Source organism: Ambystoma mexicanum, chromosome 1p (assembly GCF_040938575.1).
Source record: "Ambystoma mexicanum isolate Mex_15411 chromosome 1p, UKY_AmexF1_1, whole genome shotgun sequence".
Classification (NCBI taxonomy): Eukaryota; Metazoa; Chordata; class Amphibia; order Caudata; family Ambystomatidae; genus Ambystoma; species Ambystoma mexicanum.
The window spans coordinates 592,611,291-592,636,566 of record NC_090921.1 but is presented as its reverse complement, the minus strand read 5'-3'; the positions used below and the strand labels follow the sequence as shown (position 1 = coordinate 592,636,566).

Genomic DNA, 25,276 nt, shown 5'->3' with positions numbered 1-25,276 from the left:
ATCTCCTGGGGCACTCTGGCCCACACATCAACTCCCCCGCCTCCTCTGCCTGCTTAAAAGAGGCCCCCCTATTGCCACCCACAATCTGAGATTTCGAACAACTTTTCCTCCAGCAGCCTTACCATCTGCATCAGCGAATCGTAATTTCCCTAAGTGGGTAGAGCCATACATCACCCAGCCACCATTAATTATTACTGGGACAACAACCTATCGCCTTATACACCATGGCTAAACAAGCAAAATCCAGTAGGAACCCGGACATTGCCACAATGCTATTATCAGCTGACAAAAGCAAGAAGCAGGACAGCCCTCCCCCCCATCTCCACTCCGCAGAAAGTCCCCGAAGACAAAGAAACCCTTGCAACGAAAGGTGATATCCTAGCATTCATGGCCGAAATTAAATCTGAATTCAGGTCTTGCATGACCGAATTTACCACAAAACTGGAACGTACTGACCAAAGGGTGACAGAGACTGACCAGAGATTGGGAGGCGTCAAAGATCGCGCTCAGGACCACTCAGCCGCCTTGGACGACATTCAATGCTTGATTAGGACCCTACAGGATAAATGCAAAATGTTGGAATTCAAGCAGGAAGACCTCGAGAATAGAGCACGACGCAACAACCTCCAAATTCAAGGTATTCCAACCTCGGTCCCACACAAAAAGCTGGCGGCATATGTGGGTGACCTCTTCCAGTCATTGATCCCACAATTAGACAAGTCTCAGCTCCTCCTGGATCGCACCCACAGGTTTCACAAGCGTTCGTGGGATCGAAACGGACCCCCCCTGACATTACCAGGGTCCACTTCATCGCCACAAAGGAGGCTATTTCATCGATCACCTGCACTAGGGAAGAATTAACCTTCGAGGGCACTCCCCTTCAGATCTACCAAGATTTATCTGTTCTAATTCTCCAAAAGAGGAGATCCCTCCGGCCCCTGGCTCTCTTCCTCCAAGACCAACAGATTCGATATAGATGGCTTTTCTCGATGGCCCTACAGTTCAAAGACATTAAAGAAAAATTGACTAAAATAGAAGAAGAAATAGTAAAATATAAAAAATGTACTCTTGACAAAAAAATGTGGAAATACAAAAAAAGACACTGAGAACTACAAAGAAACAATCACCTATCCCTATCTTGTGGCCTCTTTCTATGATGATAAGAATAAGTTGGCGCAAAGCAGAAATACAAACACCGGCCGTCAGAGAAATAAATGTCAGCTTTTCAAATACATCTAACACTACAACTAGTAGTGACTCTGACAATGCCTCCTCCTCGAATGGCACCAATGCTAATAATCAACCTCCTTTTTTTCGGGGACTCGGCAAGAAAACACGTCACTGGCAGCAGGGGCCACCCCGCATGCAGACCCGCAACTGGAGAGGCCCTCCACAGAATTGGTGATTCCCATTTTTAACCTGTCCACTCACCTTCTAACGGATCTAGAAATCCGAGTCCTTAAGAATGGACTCAGTTTTGTTCCCACCACTAAAGCTAAAGAAGTTATTCCTGATTAATATGTCTCAAGTATTTTTTCAAAGACGGACGAACCTCTGCAAAAGAACCTAGCACAACAGGACTTAAACCACCATCTAATTTAACACCTTTGAATCATATGTTCAGCCCTGCCATCCTAGCTTTCGAGAATAAGATCATGGAAAAAACCAAACATTTACTTAGGGACAAGAACCATCATATTGATAATCTCACTAGAGCAGAAAGAACAGCACTTACTGCACTACAAAACAACCCAATTTTTTGGGTAAACCGGCTGATAAGGGCGGTGGCATTGTCCTTTGGGACACTGCTTTATATAAAACAGAGGCCCTTTCACAACTAGACAACCCTCTGTTTTATCGGAAACTACACAGAGAACCTACAGCACACCTACAAGAGGAGATTAAAAGTCTGATGGATCATGCTTTACAGCAGCAATGGGTTGATCAAGATGAACATCAATTTTTGATAAAAACTTCACCCACCATCCCGGCCTTCTATCTCCTTCCCAAGGTGCACAAAAATCCACTGATTCCTCCAGGAAGACCAATTGTTTCGGCAATTAACTCCATTCTCGAGCCTCTTTCTATGTATGCCGACTATTTCCTTAGACCTTTCGTAAGATCAATGAACTCCTTTGTCAAGGACACCACAAATATGATTAATATAGTGGACTCTATGCAACTAGAAACTACAGATCTTCTTGTCACTTTAGACGTGACTTCTCTTTACATGAGCATCCCCCAAGCGGAATGCCTGTCTATCATGGAGTCATATTTTAACAAATGCACAGATTCCCTCAACAAAGTTCCCACCGCTTTTATAATGGAGTGCATTAAGATCGCACTCACTGAAAATGTCTTCTTATATGAGGGGACATTCTATAAACAAATCCATGGCACGAGCATGGGGGCGACGTTCGCCCCGGATTTAGCAAACCTCTTCATGGATAATTTTGAATCCACCTCTATTTATAACTCTGCAAATCCGTTTAAGCATAACATCGTCAAATGGTTACACTACATTGACAATGTTTTCCTTATTTGGAAAGGTGACACTACCCTTCTTTAATCCTCTCTCGAGTGGCTTAATAACCACAATCATCATATTAAGTTCACTATGTCTTATGATTTAAATTCCATTGCTTTTCTTGACCTTTCAATTTATAAAACGGTTACAGGTCTTTTGAAAACTATGCTGTTTCGCAAACCCACTGATAAGAACACACTTTTGAGATTTAATAGCTTCCATCCTCGGAGCGTACGTGAAAATCTACCAGTAGGTCAATTTCTCAGTGTAAGAAGAAATTGCTCTGATGACAGTGACTTTATCCGAGAAGGAAAAGATCTCAAGCAGCGGCTTATTACCAGGGGGTACCCAAGAAAATTCATTAACAGAGCGTATAAAAGAGCGAAACATACAAATAGAGACAGATGTCTCCACCCAGAGCCTACCATCTCAGAAGAAAGAATCACATGCGTAAGCACGTTCAGTCCCATTAGTAACGCCTTACGCAGAACAATAAAAAAAACACTGGCATCTTCTAGGTACCGAAGATTTTTGTCCGATACAACCGAGGTTTGTGTTTAAACGCCAAAGAAATATGAGGGACATGCTGGTCGATACCTACCCCAAGGAACCGACTCCCTCGATTCAAACTACCCTCTGGAATCTTCCGCCAGTTATTGGCCACTATAAATGTGGCCAATGTTCAGTATGTTCTTTGACAAATAATTGTAAGATGTTGGATCTCAATAGGGTAATATGGAATCTCAGGTTCTTCTCAAACTGTGCCTCTGAGTGGGTTATCCATGGCATAAAATGCCCCTGTAATTTACTCTACATAGGAAAAACTAGTAGAATGATAAGACAAAGAATCTGTGAACACAGATCCCGTCTTAAAAATAAAACCGAAAAGAAAGCCCTGGTAGCCCATTATACAACAGCCTACCATAAACACACAGTTATCATGGTTTGTCATCCAAAAAATTCCATCCTCACCAAGAGGGGAAAATAGAGATCTGACACCAAGTCTGGCAGAACAAAGATGGATTTATAACCTTAACACGGTAAATCAAGGTTTAAATTCATCCATCGAATGGAATAGCCTCCTATCCTAAACTGCTGTGGCATCTAGCAACCATTTTGGCCTGGGGTTGCCATGTATCTCCCATCATTGGCCGGATGGCTATATTCATTGGCATGCTGCCCCTGAGATAACGTGGCTTCTATCACACTGAAGTATGTCTGGCCTCCTTATCTCCACTGAACCTCTCTCTCCCCCTCCCCTCCTTTACCGCGACTGCTCTCGGTATGAGAACAGTGCAGAATCTGTTCTCGTTATGAAAACAATGTAGAACTCTGTCAATGTGAGTGTTTCGGGCTTTTTAAATGAAAAAGGTTACTGTTTTAGTAACAGATCAGGGAACTGTGTTTGCCATGCAACATTCTTCCTTTATGAGCAATCATTACTGTGCTTGGTATATGTGTGGTACACCTTTAAGCCACACACCTCAGCATACGAATAATGCAGAACTTTCTTACCGTGAGTGTTGTATTTAACCTTCTCTTTGAAAAATGCTACTGTTTAAGCAACAGATTTGGAAACCGCGTTTGCTATGCAACATTCTTGTCTAGGGGTAATCAGCACTGTTTGGCACATGTGCAGTATACCTTTAAGTCACACATCTCAGCATATGAGAGATCATGTGACTTTGGTCATATGCTTTCAGTGCGCTGAACCCGAAACAATGATCACGTCAGCACGTGTTTTCTTTTTCTTTTTAAACCGACCTGCTCGCGCTTTCTCCAGTTGGAGTTTAGCCAGCATCTGAAGCAGGACGAGTGATCTCTGAACCTCTGAGGCCCAGGTAAGCATGCTCTGCCAGCCTTTCCTCATTACGCGCCCCCACTCGAGTTTGTCTTTCAGACCTGCATAGAGTTGACGGATGCTGTTTAAATCAGTCTATCATGCAGGCACCTTTTAAACACTGCACGGTTTTGTAAACCGCTTTTGTTCCTCCATATCTGTTAGATCCCTACGGACTTCGTACTATTGCTTCATACTGGACACATGTGCCAACAACTTGCCCAGCATTTCAATCGGACGCTCAGACGCCCGGGGTTTCAAGTGTAACTAATACAAGAGGCGTTTACTTTGCCGCTCACGGCAGATATATCACGAGCCTTCTGAGGTAAACCACATAGCGCGTATTTATCATGCAGTATTTTCCTCACATTTCTTTGTGTGTTGTACAAATAACTTATCTGGTTGCCCCCGTTCTGTTTCCATCTACAGAGGGGTGTAGACCTCCACCTTTTTTGTGGTCACTTTTGATCCATCCATGCAGCTTCTTTGCGGAATTAAAAGACGCAGTGTTAACACACAGTGGAAAGGGCGCTGGTGACTAAACCAACTCTAAGTCCTTTTTAGCACAGTTTAGAACACAAGTAGTTCGACTGTTATGCCCTAATTTGGTTTCTTAACACTCTCAACACCAACAAATTATGCTATATATATATATATATATATATATATATATATATATATATATATATATATATGTGTTTGTATATGTATAGATCTTCTCCTACACTAAATGATCATAAATATTTGATATTTAATAAAATGTGTGAACATAATTCAATATGTTTCATAAATAGGACGTGGTGAACTTTGCCATAGATTCTACGATTTGTGCCGCCAGTGTGCCGCCAGACGTATGTAAAATAATTCTGAGACGGATGAATTTTTGCATCTACTCCAGCACACCCGACCCAGTGAAATTAAGTAAGAGATTGCTCCGAATTTTCTGTCACTCAACTATGATTATTTTGTTTGTTTTAAGTTGTCTTATTTCTTAAGGTCACAACACTACTTATACCTTGCATAGGACGTAGATTATATGTACTGTCTATTTTTAAACATTTTAACCATTGCAAACCATTTGGACAATATTAATAGAAGGCAATTGCAACCTTTAAAAACCATGCATCTTGTCCAACTAATTAATTACGCATACATTTCTTTAGATCCATGATGTCTCATCTAAACTACACATCAGCCTCATTATAAAGAAATGTTTGTCCTGAAGATGGCCATTTCACTTGTTCCTGAATGGACACCTGAGAACGTGTCCAATCTGACCTTTGGCCGAAACATGTCGACACTCTTTTTCTCTAACAGCGTCTAAATATAACCGCTATAGTCGAATTTTTCTAATGTGAATATAGGACTGATAAAATCTCCACTCTCCCTATTGTATGTCCTATTGTATAGACAGATGTCTTTTGTGTTTTTCGTGATGCAATGTTGTATGAATATTTACTGTTTAATATTTATTAATAAAGTGAGGTACATATATTTTTCCTTATCTGGATTGTTCTAACTGCCTTCTAGCCTCAATTAGTTTCACTGCAATGTGTATTTTGGTGATATTAATATGGTGTTGCTAAGTTGTATGTGAAGATAATCGGTCAATATCTACCAACCCCCGGGTCGCAGTAGTGAGGGGTTTTCAATTCTATGTGCTTGACCCACCTTTTTTGCTCCCTACAGTTCACCTACAAGGGCACCCTAAGGATAATTAGTCACCTTGAGGATGCAGAGAGAATTATGCATGCAACTTTGCCTGAGAATCCCTCACCCTCGGAAAAGGCAACTGATAGAGCACACGCCTCCACCAATACCAAAACAAAACTCCTGGTCGAAGGTCCCGAGATTCAGGAAAAGGAAATGATCCAACACAGTCACAGAACGCATAAACTGACAACATCTAAATACCCAAATTGCCGGGAACCCGAGACATGTCTCCTGCGGCACCTTTTCCGCCAATAGCCTCCTCGACACTATTCCTCTTCCGTTGAGCCCAGAACTTTTCCTTCACCCAATGGAGCCCCACCATGTATGTAAATACAGAGGAACCTTACAGCCGCCACGGCGGCCTCTTCCCCCACCCCCCCACGGGCCATGCCCGTTTCCAAGGTACAATCCACCGAGTCCTTGGAATGATCTATCAAGCTTGCTTTTCGTTTTAGCCACGTTGGCTGAAAATACTTGTTTGGCCCTGTTGGCCAAGGATGGTGCCAGATCTATAATTCTGGGCCCTTCCTTACTTACATTTAGGCCCTCCCATTGGAGGCCCAATCAAAAACCTCAGGTGCAGGGCGGCAAACAGTTACGGACTCTTCAAGATGTTGGCTGACCTACACCCATCCCACCGCCCCATCCACAGCCAGCGGAGGCCTCGCCGTCCACCCAGGAACATTGTAACCTTAGATTTGTTTCCTTGAATGTCAAAGGATTAAACTCCCCCCGTAAATGCAAATCCGTTTTGCAAAAACTCCAGGATGAAAACGCAGCAGTTGCCATGCTTCAGGAAATGCACCTTCTACGAGCAGACTTTGGACGGCTACGTTTGCAGCATTTTCCGAAACAATTCCTCTCCTCTGGAGGCACTAAAAAAGGGGGCACAGCGATTCTCTTCAGTAAGGGATTAAATCCCCAGATTATGGGCACAAAAAATGCCTATTATGGGGACAGCTATATTCCTTTGTTGCGGTGTACGCCCCAAACACGGGCCAGGCCACCTTCTACGAGAGGTTGAACTCAACTCTCTCCTTTTCTAGAAGGCCAGATAGTAATTGGAGGCGACTTCAACGGGGTGCAAAGGACAAATCACACCCACCTTCCTCCGGCGACTTTACCCTGGCACTGGCACTCCTACATCTATTTAGCTCCCTGGAAGTGGTGGACTCATGGCAGCTTATAGACCTTCTCCTGGCATACCCGCAAATGCTTGCTTGCGCCAACGACGTAACCATAGGCACAAGGATACTGTCTGACCAGACCCCTGTGACCCTGGCGATACGAGTACACGAGCCCTCACCTGCCGCCCAATGCAGATGGACGCTGTACAACCCTATACTCAACAAGATGCCATTAAGGGACTCAATAGCGAAATCCATCAAAAACTTCTTTAAAGAAAATCCTAGCGAGGACACCTCCCTGGCTAACACTTGGTATGCTATGAAAGCGGTAATATGTGGGGAGCTGATAGCCCAGGGAGTAGCTTTCCACAAAAACAGCGACAAGCTCGCCTGATCCTCGAGGATGAACTCCAGAAGGCAGAGAAGGTGCATAAAGAAAAAAGGTTGGTCCCCAAAGACGCAACGAGCTATTCGTACTGCGCAGAAAAAGATTGAGGCCCACTATGCTGAAAATACGGCGCACCTATTAACGAAAGCCAAACAGTTCTACTATGTAAACAGCAATAAAGCAAACAAACTTCTGGTGGCGAAACTTGTCAAGGCGAAACGATGCAACACTATAGCTCGACCACAAGGCAAAATACACTACGCCGAGCACAAAAAACAACGGCTGGCAGCAGACAACCTGACAAAGGTGATGACCTCGACGGCATGGAATCTGCAGGAGCAAATAGAATATCTACGAACGGCAGCTCTTCCACGACTCAGCCCGGGACACCCTGGATGCCCCGATCTCATGTGAGGAAGTAGAGGAAGTCATAAAATCCCTTAAATCTCGAGCCCCGGGCCCCGACGGACACACCACTAGATCGTATAAGGTCTTTAAACCCCAGCTCCTCGCTCCACTAGCACAGTTGTTCAACTCCTTCAGAGACACGGGGACAATAACCCCCTCCATGCAAGAATCAATTATCATTCTTATACCCAAACCCTGCTTCCTATAGATCAATCGCCCTGTTGAATATTGACGCCAACATATATTCCAAGATCCTGGCGACACGCTTATCCCACATTCTTCCCAAGATAATTCATCCTGACCAAACAGGGTTCATCATGAATAGATCGACCGGTGACAATATTCGTAGAGCCTTGAACTTGGTGGATCTGGCTTCCCAGGACGCCCAGGGATTAGTGCTCATGGCCCTCGATGCAACTAAAGCGTTCGACAAAGTGGACTGGACCTTCATGAGGCTCCTTCTGGAGGCCTTTGGATTTGGCCCAGAGTTCCGAACCATGGTCCTGGCTAACTACAAATTGCCTAAGACCCTCCTCAGGATCAATGGCACCCTCTCTTCTCCAATACCCCCAACTAGTGGAACCAGACAGGGCTGCCCGCTGTCCCCACTACTATTTGCTATAATCATGGAACCCTTTGCCCAAAGGATTAGGCTGAATAACTTGATCAAGGGCCTCCGGGTTGGCCCATCACAGCATAAAATCGTGCTATATGCAGACAACGTTCTTCTCACCATTTCAGAACCCTGCTCCTCACTGACGCACGCTTTAGCGGAAATACACAACTATGGAAAGGTTACTGGCATCCTCATCAATTTCGACAAGTCAATGGCTCTAGGGGTGGGGTCACCCCAAGGGAAGGAGAAGCCTTGATCCCCATGTGCCTATTCAATGGAGGACGAGAGCCATCCCTTAACTATGGGATCAGGTCCTGGCCAATCCAAGGAACGTGTACCACGTGAACTTCCCCCAGCTCTTCCAAGAACTGGAAACGGACTTGAAGCGCTGGGCGTCCCACGAGATATCATTAATGGGCCGGATTACTGCCTGCAAGATGAACCTGCTCCCCAGATTTCTGTATGCATGCTCATCCCTCCCGGTCATGATTCCGGCACCGGCCCTTCGGAACCTGCAGAGGAAGATGCTACAATTCATCTGGAGGGGGAAAAAAGCCAGGATTCCCAAAGGAACAATGCTGGGCAAAGAAAGACTCAGTGGCCTGGTGGTCCCAGACCTCCAGGGATACCAGATGGCAGCACAATTGGCATGAGTCCAGGCGTGGCAGATATTCTCGGATCGCACCAGATAGGTGGAGCTGGAACAGGGGTGCCTCCCCCTTCCTCTATGCTTCCTTCCACACATCTCGCCCCTGATGCGGTGGCAGTGGCAGGGACTACCGTCATCCACCAACCATACTGTAAACACTTGGGACAGAGCCCTGAAATTGAAGGGGGTCCCCAAGAGGACTTAGCCCTTCATCTCCGGTGTTCTTGAACCCGGCTTTTGCACCAGGGGCTAGCCCCCAAAACTTCAAAACCTGGATTGCGGGGGGCCTGGAGAACATGGGCAGCTCTTTGAGGGAGGACTCCCTTGCACCTTCGAACAATGCAAGGAAACATTCTGACTTCAGGAGAAGGATAGATTTACCTGTATACAGCTGCGCCACCGGTGCTCCCACCCTCAAACCCGCCAAGCAGCAACTTACCCCCCTACAGCCCTAGAGCTGACCCTAAAAGATCTCGACCCGAGGTAAGATTTCTACCCTGTATAGGCGCCTCCAGAAGGATCCTCCTACTCTAAAAACCCACTCCATGGCATAATGCGAGGCAGACCTAGGTCAACCAATGGAGGACCAGGCCTGGGTGGACATTTGGACACGCACCAACTCATCATCAGCCTGCATCACCAACAGAAAATGCACCTACAAAATCCTGCTACGCTGGTATTATCCCCCCCCCCCCGAGGCTCCATCATATGAATCACACTCTTGACCCGGCCTGCTGGAGACAATGTGGTCAGGTAGGGACCTTCTTCCATATGTGGTGGACCTGCCCAAAGGCCCAAATCTTTTGGAAGAAATGCTTAGCTAGCATTGCGGAGATCACCCAGACAATGCTCCCGCTAGAACCTGAACCCAGGGATCTACCCAAGGTCCGGAGCTAAAGCTAAGTTAGTAACTCAATGCCTCCTGTCAGGGAGAATAGTCGTTGCCCGCTCATAGAAATACGTGGATGGTCCCCTCCTGCCCCTGTGGTGGATGAAAATATGGGATGTATTGGTCGCAGAAAAGGTCACGGGCAGCCAGGGCAGGCCACCTCCACCGTTTTCATTTGGGGCCCAATCCTGGATTATGACCGAGAATTCCCGCCCTGACCTATAAACCCCAATTGGCCCAGAAGATCTTGAACAATGAGGGTGTTCCCCCGGGAACAGAAACAATGAACCTGGACATCTGGTACCCAACCATGCTCGGTAACTGTGGGAGGGGGGTGGGGAAATCGGGATGGGACATGATCTTAACGTGATGTATAACATGCTTCAATGTAACTCTGTGCTGTTGCCACCCTGCCCTGCCCTGTCTAAAAATAAACATATTTGAAGAAAAAAAAACTATAATGCAGGGTTAAATATAATTGACAAACTATCATCGTTTGCCTCTGAACTGGAAGTTAGATTTGCAACTTGCAAGGAACTAGCTCCTTGTTAACCAGAGGTATCAACTGCTTTTTGGGTGATGGCAGATAACCAGGAGCTGGTTTTATCTCCTGCTAAACAAACTCTTATTTCAAGCCCTGCAACATGTGAAACCCTCAACTTACAGCGGGGCAAACACCATTGACTTGGCACTCTCCTCTTCCTTCCTCATTAAATGCTTCAACCCACATCCCATTCAACTGGACAAACCATGTCACAACCCGTTTCATCTCATCACACTCCCTACCCTCCCACGAAGGACAGTGCAAATCCACCCCATATGCACATCGCTCCTTAATAAAACATCCTGGCGAAAGTGATGGAACTCAGTCTGACCAGCCTCCCTGCCGCAACCAATTTAAATTGAGAGTCCGAAATTGAGGGGAGCTGGGAGCCGTTTAGCTCCTGCTTGTGGCCTAGAAGATTCTGGTTAGCTTGATCCAAACAGCGCCCAAAAGCTACTTTTGGGTCTCCAGACCAATTGATTCTGAACAAACACACCTATGTGAATATACTTCTGTGCATTTGGGGCAATCAATATATAAACATCAGGACACATCTATAGGATAATTAAAGAATTGGGGGTCAGGTCATAAATCAATTCAGTAAACTGTCCAATTCCGTGTACTGTGGTAGAGCATTCGCTAGATCGTAAGCTGGGTTTGCACTATGTAAAACACAAATACAATACAATCAAAAATACATTTGCAGAGACACTGGAAACAGCAATAACTACCATCTTCACTCATCCTGTGACCAATAATCTGGTCAGCGATTTCCAATGAGGATTCAAGCAAAGACAGGGAAGTGAAACAGTTATTTTGAATATGGGAGAAGAGCTCCTCATAGCTCATTATCATAACAAGACACGCACACCAATATTATGAGACATCTCTAGGGTGTTTGACACCACAGATTACACCTTTCTGCTCATCCATCTCACTTCATACCCTGCCATAGGAGACACTAATCTCAACTGGTTTGCTTACTTTTTCCTAAACAGCACCCAACAAGTTAAGCTAGTGTCTGTGCTCTTGAGACCCCCTCAATATCAGCGGTAGACTCCCACAAGGTTCAGCACTATTGGCAATCCTTTTGAATATCTATTCAGCTTTCACACATAAGCCAATGACACCCAGATCCACTTAAACATTGATGTGAGTTATAAAGGCAACATTGCTCAAAACATTGCCTATGTTTTTTCAACAATGGATACAGACAAAGTGGCTGTACCTGAATGGAGACAGAAAGAGGTCTTCCTCTACTTTGATTCTGAAGTAAACCTGGTTACCAAAATGGGTTTCATCACCCATGACTGTCCCTCCTGCAACTGCTTTAAGAAAGTCCCTCTTCTCCGCTCACTACTCATGTTTTAGCTAGACTAGTGAGGCAACCTATACCAGGGGGCAAACGTTCATGTTGCAAGCTACTAACCTGTCATTCAAAATCACTTGCCACCTCAATTTTCCACATACACATAGCACACAATTTCTTACTCACCAAGAGTCAGTTGACACTAGCCAGTGGCAAGTGCCCATTTGGAAGCCTGACCTATATATAGATCTTGCAGAAAAGAATACTGAAAATACAAATAACACAAAACCCTGTCCCAAGAGAAGTCTCTGGTCTTCTGTTATGTTAAATTGTATTTAAAGTCGCCACCAAAGTCATCATGGCGCTATTAAAGCAAGAAAGGGGAGAACTAGAAAAGATAAGTTTTCAATATCCAATGAAACATGAGGTGCTCTTCAATCGTATGAAATGAGAGAGGGATGGAGTTCCAGAACTGAGTGGCTGCAACATAAAAAGAGCGGCCACCAGTGCGAGTGGCCCTAGAACAAGGTACAGAGATCAGGCAGGCTTCCGCCAAGTGTCGTACCGGTACATAGGGACAGAATTTAGCCTGTAAATATTCCGCTATATTATATTATAAATATTATATTCACTAACCAGCAGGCAACGAGGGAGCAGGAGCCCCCCTACCCACTCCTGGAGCAGTGTGCCGCCACCCGGGAGTGAAGCAGGAGTGTCTCCCTTATCTGAAGTAGGGCCCTGAGCTCTCCTCCCACTCGCTCTGCAATCTGCCAAATTTTTATGAGAAAGCGCCCCCTTTATCACGCACGAGCATTCTGCCGGCAACATACAGCAATCAGCTGTTGCAACGCCCGCGATCGTGTGTAATCACTTTGCCGTGTGGGTATTGCATTCTATGACGATCTGCGGCCGCCATTCCAAGATGGCCGACTGATTTTAATGCTCCTGCCTACATCCTGGAACAGGCACATCTGAGCCACCGATCTGCCCATTGGCCCATCCACCTTGATAAGCAGCCTATCGGCAAGCCGGGAGGCGTAGCCAGCCTCCAGCACAATGGCCTGCACTAAGGCCTCTTACCTGTCCCTGCCTGTCCACGCCTTCCCAGCCGTCGGCCGGTCACTCTGCTTGGGAAAACATTTTCTGAGAAACTTGCGCACCACGACCTGTACTGCCTCATCACGCACGTTGCTCTATTCTTACTGGACACTAAATCGTGCTGTAACTATAGTAGGAATTGCCTCATGACAATCGCCACGTACCTGTCGCCTATGTTCTCCTATGTCACCGTTACCTCTTCTAAAATAGCATAACCTAGTCACTGTAACTGAATTTAGTTGCTAGCATACCTCATCCTAGTATGTCAGTCCTGTCACTGCATCCCATTCCACAACTGCTACTTAGCACTAGCTCTGAGAATATTCTAGTGATAAGCTTTTTGCCAAAATGCACCAATTCCGAATCTAGATGTTTGGATTACTTAGGCCTAGCAGCTTTGAATGTCTTTCCCTCTCAATCAGCCTGCATTGAAAATGAATCTAGCCAGCCCTGAGAATATTCTAGTGACAAGCTTTTTTGTCAGATTGCACCAATTTCGAATCTAGATGTTCGTACTTTGCAAATTGAACTAACCTATTGCTGCACCACTCCAGCAAAGTCGATTTTAGCCTGTTTCTTACATTGCCATAGCATAATGACATTTGCCTATCTGTGCATGCCACCTGTACAACAGAAGTAGCCTACTCGTTAGACCACTAGTATAATTGAATATGCCTACGCTGTTAAAACACAGGCCAAGTCGTACCTGTGTACGCCTAATCTCTTGTAACCGCCCATTGGTGTTTACTTGCATGTGTCCAGCCCACAGCACTTAGCACCCCCATAGCGCTACAGCCCAACTGACATTGCTTCTTAACTATGCCCGCCTGGCTCATCCTCATGTTCCCTTTTTGCGTCATGCCTAACTCCACGCCATGCAGTAGAAACAGCTACATCTCGCTCAGCAATGGACTATCCAAACTCGGCTGCCCTAGACACCACCCCATCCCCTGCCCCACACCCTTCTTGCCCACCTTGGCTCCATTCCCTCATAGTGCCCTCTCATACCACACCTCTAAAACGGTTGTATACGAATTGATAGTTTTACAACTGCTCGAATGACAATTGACCTTTTCACAATTGACCGAATTGTGAAGGTTAATTGTACCACATATGTGGGGGGAAACCCCCCACCCAACCCCAAACCCTATATATAGATATATATATTACCAAACCGATATATATATATATATATATATACACATTCGGTCAATTGTGAAAAGGTCAATTGTGACCCGTTAAATTCGGTCAATTGTTCATTCGAACAATTGTAAACGACCAATTTGGGTAATACCGCTAAAACCAGCGACACTTCAGACAACCCTCCACCCAACTCACCAGTCCTCACTAAAGATGACTACTTTCCAGTCCTCACTAAAGATGACTACACCAACACCAACCAGAACCCTCAAAACACCAGAACACCGCCTCACAGCCAACCCTAACCTCACCACCCGCAATAACAGACTAGGCTACAGATTCCACACCCTATCCTGCAAAATGCCTACAATTCCTTTGACTAAGGCCACCAACAAGAACACCACCTTTGCTAACACCGTGTCACTAAAAGGCGCCTTACTTAATGTCAGATCCCTTGTTGCTCACCCCGCCGAAATTGCCGACATCATCCGCTCAGCAGATCTGGACTTCCTTGCCACCACAGAAACATGGCTACATGTTGCAGCAGGTCCCTATCTAACCCTTGCGGTTCCCGACAATTACTCAATTCTCAGGGCCGACAGACCTAATGCTCGCGGAGGAGGTGTAGCTATCATATTTAAATCCTCGCTTGACATTAGATCTGTTGCTTCCCTTCCACTGAAATCTTGCGAGCACCTCTCCATCAAAATACAAACCACCCTTAAGAATACCATCACTCTGGAACTAATATATAGACCCCCAGGTCCCACAGGTACCTTCGAGGAAGACATTACTTCTCATAGCAGAGAACTCTAAGCTTCTCTCACAAAATATCATCTTAGGCTACTTTAACCTGGGATACAACAACCCTCATGACATTGCTGCATCCTCCCTTGCTAACGCCCTTTCTGAACACAACTACACTGAACTCTCTCTACCTACCCATCAGAAAGGCAGAACCATCAATTGGCTCGCTGCCCACAACTGCAATATCATCTGCAAAGCCCCACAACCTCTCGCATGGACTGACCATCTCCTCTCATCATTTGACATTAGTATTAACAACCCGAACCACAAACAGTGCCCCCCTGCACCAGCATGGCTGACTAGAAACAAGCGTAACATTACTGCGGCAGCCCTCACTCGACTGGTTCTCCCCATCCTAAATACGCTCCCTGACACTTCGGACATCAACTTTTTAGTAAACACTTACAATGACGCCATGACCAAAGCCATTGACACCGTTGCCCCACTAAAGCTACGCAAAGGTAAACCCAGAGCTCATTTTAACTCTTGGTACACACCTGAACTCAAAATACTTAGAAAAAAGAAAGCCAAGATGGAAACCCTATGGAAAACTATTCCACCAGCGGAAAACAAAACCAATCTCACAAATATCTCCTCCCTTTATAAAAAAGAAATAATCCGCACTAAGAAGGAAGCCTACAACTTAAGAATAACCAATGCAGGATCCAGTGCTAAAGAACTCTTTACCATCCTGAAGGAGTTAGAAAACCCTAACCCGCTGACAGACATGTCCGTGAAAGACCAACCATGGTGCACGAGCATCCAAGAGGCCCTTGCTAACAAAATCTCTGGCCTGCAAATGAAAATTGAGATAAAAAAACTACAACTCTCCAGCAGTAACTCTTCTACCCCTAGCTTACCCACTACCTCTAACGCCACCTCTGGCTTTACATTCAAAAAGGTAACCATACCGGAAGTCCAAAAAATCATAACATCCCTCAAACCGTCAAACTGCAAAGGGGACAGCTGCCCTGCACAGATCATCAAAGATGCCGCAAGAGACCTATCCCCATTCATTTCCAAGCTAATAAACCTATCATTGTCCACCAACTCAGTGCCCAACAACCTGAAACAATCATAAAAAAAACAATCTCTAGACCCTGCCATTCCTACTAATTATAGGCCTATCACCACGGTTCCTTTCCTGCTAAAAATCCTCAACAGAGTTGCCTACCTGCAAATTCAGGATTACTTAGAGACCAACCAATTATTAGGACTGCGTCAATCTGGATTTCGACCTCAACATGGAACAGAAACCGCCCTTGTTGAGTCAGATTGATGACATTAGACAAAGGTAAGGCTGCCATCCTACTCCTCCTAGATCTCTCAGCAGCCTTCAACCTGGTGGACCATAAAATACTCTGTAACCACCTCTTCTGCTGCCTATTTCTCCTCATCTGCTGTCACGTGGATACAATCCTTCTTGGCCAACAGAACCATGAGGGTCTTTTCTTCTGTGGCAGCAGCGGTCCCATCCCCATTACCTGTGGTGTCCCTCAAGGATCATGTGTTTCCCCCACTCTATATAACATCTTTACAAAGCCCCTCTTTGACAAACTGGACCTTGTGGGTGTCACCTACACCAACTACGCGGATGACACCCATATACTCCTCACCATCTCTGGCAACTACAAAGCTGATGTCACCAGGATTAACATAATCTTCTCCATCATTCAGGCATGGATGGCCACACATGGCCTCTGCCTAAACGACGAGAAGACTGAACTTCTCCTGGTCGGATCACCTAATAACCTACAAAAACTGAGCCCTGACTATTCCAACATCATCATCGACGGCAATACCATCCCTGTTGCTAAAAATGTGAAAACCCTTGGCTTTTATCTCGATGCCAATACTAACCTCACCAAACAAGTTAATTTGACTGCCTCAGCTACAACCTACACAGGGAAATTAATTAGAGCCTGCAGACCTTTTCTATCTACTAATAGCTGCCTCACGCTGGCTAGGGCTCTCATACAATCTAAGTTAGACTATTGCAACAGCCTCTACCTAGGTGCTAACCAATCTATAATCAATAAACTTCAGGTTCTCCAAAACAATGCGTTACGAGCAGCTCTAAACATTCCTAGGGGGAATACCAGAATATCATACAAATGGCTTTCCATTCAACACAAAATGGATTTAAAAACTCTTTGCCTCACCTACAAAGCTCTTAACCACCTAGCCCCCCCCCCCTACCTTAGCAACAAATTCACCATGAAACCGGCCATCAGAACCACTAGATCTTCCAACACTTTATGCCTCACTGTGTCTAGATTTACTTCTAAAAGACCCGGCGGTTCTAGTTTCACAGTCCTCGCCTCCCAACTTTGGAACACCCTGCCCTTGAACATTAAATCGACCAAAACCTTCCAGTTATTCAGGAAATATGTCATTGGGTGGTTACTGACTAAAAATCAATTTTAAGTTAGGCCTAGCCTACTACAAACTGTATATATTGTACATGCCACACCTATGCCTTAACTGTATATACTGTACATAACCTTACTAATGTACTACTGCAAATGTTTATATGTATTGTGCCTTGTAACTTGTCCTAAGCGCCCATTTACTCCTGGGTCTGGAGCACTATACATATAAAATAAACAAACAACTGTAGAAAGCACAGTGGACCAGGCAAAAAGGATTTAAATTTCACACGTTTAGCCACCGGGAGCCAGTGAGGATGACGGAGCACTGGAGAGATGTGAGCACGTCTAGGCGTGGAGGTGGCCACTTGCACTGCAGACTTTTTCAACACCTGCAGATGCTGCAAAAGATAGGCAGGCTGCACCAAAAGTAAGGCCTTACAATAGTCCATCACTGATAAAAAGAGAGAGGATACCACTGGAGCATGGAATTTGGAGGGAAGGTAGGGCAGGATTTTGTGCAAGATCTTTAACTGAAAGTATCCTTTCTGCCAGACGCTTCCGATCTGGAGGTCGGCTGATGAGGATGATGATATTTTTATGCCAAAGTTCCAGATGGTTATATACAGGAGAGTCGTCCTGCCTTCAAACATTTGTAATTGCAATGATTTAAATGCAATGAACATTTGAAATCCTCCAAGGTTCGGTCAGTAAGACATTACAAATTATGCATTTACTGGAAAAGGAATAATCCAAACGCTGGACTTACATCATAGTGGCCTTTTTTAATTTGGCTACATATATAGATTTGTAATCAGAGGGTGTGAACAGAATGAATAGAAAACACTTTAAATCAAATAGGTCACAGTTTTCTCAAGTGTTCTGTCATAAATAATTACAGCAGTGTGTAAACAGGTGGATAAATAATAATGAAAAAAGCACTTTTGTATTCAATGCATTCATCAAATTCGGTGAGTGTTGCAAATGCACACACTCTTCAACCCATATAAAGTCCACAATGTATCTTTGGTTATAGGGGTATGTAAATATCCTCCTATACGACAGGTTTTTTTTAAAGGAAAAATGACATCTTGTTTGAGTAACGGCAAAATGACGTCCAAAGGAGTAATGGGCTGGTCCACTTTAGAGTGGATGGTGGGCCTAGAAAAGTAGGGTCTGTTGTAGCCTGGCTTAGAAAGGGATAACCAGATGACAGATGGAACAGGAATTGGACAAGGGCCAAGACTGGAGGGCCAGAAGGCCGACGATCGGAAAGCAGTCACAGATGGAAGACCCACCACCAACACCTCTGTTTTTTACCCCGTTGAGTTTAAGCCAGTTGACAGACATCCATTTTCCCATGGTTTTTAGACATCTCCGAAATCTGATTGCAGTGTCCTGGCAGACAGATCTCGGCAAACCAAGATTTGGGTGTCGTCAGCATAACGAAAACAATTGAAGCCAAGGGGGAACATGAGCTTAATAAGCAGTTGGATGAAGGCATTAAACAGAACAGGGGAGACAGCAGAACCCTGAGGGACACCGCAAAAAAGGCGAGGCCCGAGAAGAACAAAAATGTGTCAAAGAAAGAGACTTTGTCCTATCAGAAAGAAATGACAAATCCAGGAATGAACCATGCCAGAAAGGCCTGTCCTGACAAAACAAACAAGTAGAACAGTGTGGTCAACTGTGTCGAAGGTGGCGCATAGATCAAGGAGCAGCAAGGCTCCAACCCTGCCTTGATCATGCAAAAGGGCAAGATCGTCGACCACCGAGACCAACACATTTTCTGTGCCCGGACCGGGGCCAATGCCAGATTGGGATGCATGGAAAAAGGAAGAGTTTTCAAGAAAAGAGCTTAACAATGGACCAACTAAAGTTTCAAGATGTGTTCTTATAAAAGGAATGAGGGAGATAGGACGATAGTTAGCAGGGAAAGCAGGGTCATTAAAAGAGGGACAACCAGAGACCTGGATTTCAGCTTTGAGATAGCCGACGCAATTTTGGCAGTAGTAAAGACAGGAAACACAGACCACAATGAGGTGGGAGGAAGGTTACCAGCAGCAACATCAGAAGCTGGGGGATGCAATATGGAGAAGAGGAAAAACCATGTCAGTGACAGAAGAGAAAGCCAGATCAAGTGTGTTGCCTAGGTGATGGGTTGGGCCAGATACAAGCTGTGGGAGAGCAATGTCTGCCATAGACTGGACAAACTGCCTGAATTCCAGACTCTAGGAGATCCTTATATTTTAAGTTAAAGTCGCAGAGATTACAAGCTAGGGATGACGAAGTTGCAGATCAGCTGCAAGTTCCAAAAGGTTAACACAGAACGTTGTATCTGAACCCGAAGGACGATAAATCACTTCACACCTGCTTTAAAGATCCTATGTTGGCACCCAATCAAAGAAATATTCCACAGAAACAAGTGCCTAACCCTCAAATCCATCCATGGCTAATCGCAATAATAACAGAGAAACCTCTCAAGCATATGAACCTGCAAGACCCTTGAGATCTGAAAGCATGAGCCTCCATTTCATCCAAAGAGATACAAGAAATGGGGGGGTAGACTCTTCCATGGCTAGGGCTGTGCACTCTACAAGCCCATCCCACCTCAACATTGAATACTCGCCACTAACATGGAATCTATAGGAATGTCACTACTGGGTCTGCCCATCCCCTTCCCAAAATTGCTAGGTCATTGCTGTGCTGATAGTAGGGAAACATTGCATGCTGAAACAAACTGTTAGTCTGACACTTAAGGCTGCTTTACCCGTCGGTGCCACTCTCCTTTGCAAATTCTTCAGGTGGTCAAACTCTAGCACCAATCTAGAGGCTTTGCGTGCTCCCGACAAGATCTCAGACAACGGTTCTCAATGACCACCCTGAAAAGATCACCCACTCTTAGCGCTAAGAGGCTGCTAACAAGTGATGTGCAGCACCTTTTAAAACATAAAAGTCAAAACTCAAAAAGCTCCTCTGGCAGCATTTCTGAAAGGACTTGGCTTGACAAAGCTAATTTGGAAAAGTAGGTTCACAGTGCGGAAGACAGGAAAGGGCACTACGGGTGGAGAAATGTAAATAATCATTTACACTGTGCCATCCTCAAGTCTAGCCATGTCCCCGCATGTTCGAGGTGTGTATTGGGGTGAGGGAAAGTGGTGACTGAGGGCAAAATGAGCAACAGATGGCACTGATGAAGGGTAGATAGGCAGAAGGGCAAATAATCGTTTTTTCCGTGGTGTTTGTGGTCTCAGGGTTCTTGGATCGAGCTAGTGCTCATGGTGAAGTAGAGTGAATAACCAAGAGTATACAACAGGTTAGGGTTTTGGCAGGTCTGCCTACTTCATTGAAGTGTATGTGTGGTGGCTGTGGATTTATCATGGGCTGAATATAGGTTTCAGAGTTCACTTGAAGAATGGACGTCGCTATGTTGTGGAACTGTATAATGTTTCCAGGTTCTACGGCCACGTTGCCTTATATGGTCCATCACAGCTGAGTAAAGACTGGACTGTAAGAAAGAGCAGGATGCAGGAAATTGGGAATTGGAGAAGTGACCTCAATGGAAAGGCAAGTCGAATCACTGGCAAGCTAAACTCTCGATGATGGTCCGGAGATGACCTGAATGCTGAGGTCCGTTGAGTCTAAAATTCTGGCCTGCAAAGCGCTGTGTCTTCCAGCCTCTGTGTAGTAAATCGAGACCCCACCATATAATACTAACCTCCACATTTCTTGATCAAGTGGCACGCTGCAATAGGAGTGCACACTGGCTTGGCCCACCAAACATTCCCTTTCAGCATTGCAGATCTATAAAGGCAATGAGCAGAAAAATGCAGGTATGTGATTTCACAGCCTAAGCTATGGCTGACTCCCCAGGGATTTTCTATGGAACAGGGATTGTTTACAGGCATAAAATACCACCCACCTGGTTTCATATCCAAAAAACATTGGGGTTATCTTATACTCCACACTTTCTTTCTCTATGCACATCTCTGACGTCTTTAAGAAGTCACACTACCACCAGCACCTCCTCAGAGGTATACTTCCTTTCCTCCCCTTGCCCCAGAAGCTCACCATCTCCACAGCTCTGGTTCACTCTAGGCTGGACTACTGCAACAGCCTCTTTCGAAATCTGCCTGCCTCCACTCTCCGCCCTCTTCAACTAATCCAAAACAGGACTGCAAGACTTCTCCTTGGCCTCAAGGCCACAGATCGTATTTCTCCATGACTGAAATCTCTGCAATGGCTGCCAGTGTCGACGAGGATGAAGTTCAAAACCCTCTGCATCGTCCACAAGGCCTTCTGGGGCCTGGGACCTCAATACCTTCAACTCTCTCTTCCTAAATGTCTTCCTACTCAAGCTCTTCGCTCATCCGCCTCCAACTCCCTCGGGGTTAGTCGCTTCTCTAAGCAGCAAGAGATGGATCTCTTTCTTCTGCTGAATCCTTCCTCTGGAACAGCCTCCCTGCCTCTCTGAAACTCGAGGAGAACCATCTCCGGTTCCGGAAGCACCTCAAGACCTTTCTCTTTGCTTCTGCTTTCTCTCCTCCTCTCCCCTATTGAGCTCCTCGCCGATTCTGAAACTGCACTGGTTACCTGGCCACCTGCTGAACTCGGGCCCAGGTCCCCTCCCTGCCAGTTGCACACCTGCACTGCCCCCCTGGAAACCCCCGCACTCAGGGACTATTTCTGTATCCCTACAGCCCCCACTAGCACTTGACACCTAATTCTGCACTTACCCCTGCACTTGCCACCAGCTGGCCGCACATTTATTATTGTCTTCATTTATTTTACTGTTATCCTATGTACTGCACTGCCCCCTTCCCTTTCACCCTGCACGTCTCCCCTTGCCCCTCCCCTGCACTTGCGCAATCTCAATGTCACCGGGCCTAGTAGGATCGTTGTCTCTGTCATCCCTCTGTTTCCCCTCCCTTGCCTCGTCGCGCCTTGAAACACTTGTGTATAGGCGTGTTATAAATGCCATATCATATCAGATCAAAGAGATCAACGTGATATGTTGGTGCACAGTAATCCCACTGAAGGACCGCAAAAAGGTGAGTGAAGACATGACAATTTGTGTACTCCAGTCCCTCATACTCCACAGTTGGAAACACATGAATTTGAGTGGATGCTTAAGTTTACCCACACACAAGATATTTTGTGCAGTATCTTATAAGCTTATCACAAGAGTCACATGTGATAACATGTTATGATTTTTTATTTCAACTGCAATAATGTGCTGTGCTGCATGCACTAAGGAACTATTTATTTTTTATAACACACCTAGTACCATACCCGAGTTCAGTTTCTAAGTGCGGATCCGGGATTCGCTGTGCGTGGTCTTACTTCCAAAACCAGCGCGCTTGCCACTGTGCTATCCTCCATTCTTGTACACTTTAAAACTTGCAAGCATCTGCACAGTTGCTTCAGAAAACACACATCTGCCCAATGAATGATATGTCGAATTCACGGGACATGTATGATGTTAAAGCCGATTTCATGCTATCTGGCTTTGTGACCATCGCCTGACACATCCATGAAGTGTTGTTACATGTGTGGCTTCGTTATTAAGCCCACTTAACATATCAGAATTGGATTCAGTGGCTTGGTGCATTTTCCATAAGTCTCCACCATTTCAGACACATTGGGCCTCATTACACGGACGGCGGTGGATCCATGCCGGTAAAATACCAGCACCGCCTTGGTGGAAAGGGGAATTACCGCCCTATTCCAAGGTTGGTGGGGCGGTAATTCCCCCTTCCCCCATTGCCCTTCCCCATTCCCATTTTTGCCCCATAGGGCATAATGGGGATGGGGAAGGTGCTAATTACGGCACCGCAATTAGCTCCCTGGTCCCTTTGCGGGTTGGTTTTTAACGCCTGCAAAAAGCAGGTGTTAAATTCTCCAACCCGCAAAGGGACCTCGTAGTAAGGCGGTAAGGATTTACCGGTAAAATACCAGTACTGGTAAACCCTTACCGCCTACCGTGTAATGAGGCCCATTGTGCTTTTTCTTTCATCTATAACAAAATAAAATCTCAAGAGGCCTATTCGTAGCCCGCAGGCATTGATACGGAAACAAATGGAAGTTGTCAGACAAGGCCTAGCAGGACGAAAGATCTGTCAAATGAGCTTCTGAATACGTAAGAGGCCTTTTTGATTGGTAAAAATGTTTTCTAATAGTTTTGGGTGTAACACAAATGGTAAAACCAACAGTGGAAAAGACAGGGAGACAATGTTAGGTGGTTTTTATTAAGAAAAGTGTGAATAAGAATTATAACAAACTGGTCCTAATATATACACCGACAAATGGGAGACAAGAACTAATACATGTGCAAATAAAATGACCAAAATCCGAAGTCCACAAAAACTCCTCTAAAAACATAAAATGTGAATCTGCCCTTTACACTCTTGCAGCTAAGCAAAACCCAGAAATGAAACGTGAAAGTGTGTTGGGCGTCCTATAGGACCACGGAACCTATTGGCTTTCGGAAGTTGAAACCACAGTGAAGTTCACTCACTCTTTAGGATACCTGGAATAACCAAGAAACAGGCAATCGAAGGACTGACAAAATGGCGCAGCAGGGGAAATAAGTGAGCAGAAGGTTGGACGGGGTGGCGTTCGGTGACTCACCCTGAAGTGAATCCCAAAGATGTGAAAAGGAACTGTCACGACGTGTGCGGCAGGGAACGTGTTATCCCGACAGATGGGAGGAGGTAGGACAGGCATGACATAACTCTAGATGGTAGGGGGTGGTTGTCAGTCCTGCAACACCACTGACTACCACGCAAGCATGGATAGTTCACTGAACACATCCCAAGCACACGAAAACCATAATTCTAGCCTTGTGAAGAATGGGTTGAAAAGGCGTCCATCCAGAGAGAAAACCTTTACATAACACATAGTTGCCAACATGACCCGTTCCAATCTGTAGATGCTTATCCAGTCCTGTTTCGTTCTTTGCATTCTGGGACTTATAGTCCGAGTTTTATAATGGGAAAAGTGGAACTACAAGTCCCAGAATGCAAAGAAAAAAACAGGACTGGGTTAGCATCAGATTGGAAAGGGTCATGTTAGCAAGTATGCATAAAACGGTACATTGGAGAGCCGAGCAGCTTTCAGAATGTTTGCTCCGGAAACCGGAAACCGGAGCTCGCACGAGAGGTTTCTGTGCTGGTCTGGGGCCTGCCGGGCCATAGCCATGGGGTGGGGAATCTAAATAAGGCGCCACACCAACCTGCACTTCCCGTGGCAGAGGCCGAGCTAAAAATACATACTCGGGCTACTGTGCACAGACTTAATGCAGACTGTCATCTGAAGGCGAGCACAAATCACATGTATTCTCCTTGGTATTATTACTCCAAGTGTACTTTAATACCCAACCATTTTACGCCCTCCTCCCACAGTCCCCAGTAGAGGAGGAGCCAAGTACCCCCACTCCAACTGCCCTAACTACATTACCTGAAAAGTATGAACCAAAGTATGACGTATACTGAACAGTTAAATTAGCAAAGAGAAGAGCGTGAACTCTGTGCAGTACCCATAAGAGTACCTATACCTAAGAGGATATGGGAGGTACAGTACCCATAAGGAAACCATACCTGCATACAAGACAATATGATGGCCATTTGAACAAGATTCATGAAGCAGAGAAACTAAAAGGAAAAGATGAATGGTGATGTCATACAAAATCGAATTGACACCCATAGAAGAGATAAACAGACCAGAGGATGCAGACGATTTATAAACCATCAAAGTATCAATGATAAGTGACATCTTGGGATCAAGGTGAAGAAACATATGCCACAGACCTGATGAAGATACTTAGTTTAAATGTGTACAGATGCAATCACGC

The 25,276-nt window shown here is 45.3% G+C and overlaps 1 protein-coding gene across 1 annotated transcript in view; it reads right to left on the bottom strand.

The window, feature by feature from the left end:
• ADAMTS10 (ADAM metallopeptidase with thrombospondin type 1 motif 10) overlaps positions 1-25,276 on the bottom strand; it is a 932,646-nt gene that overhangs the window by 725,426 nt on the left and 181,944 nt on the right. The window lies entirely within an intron of this gene.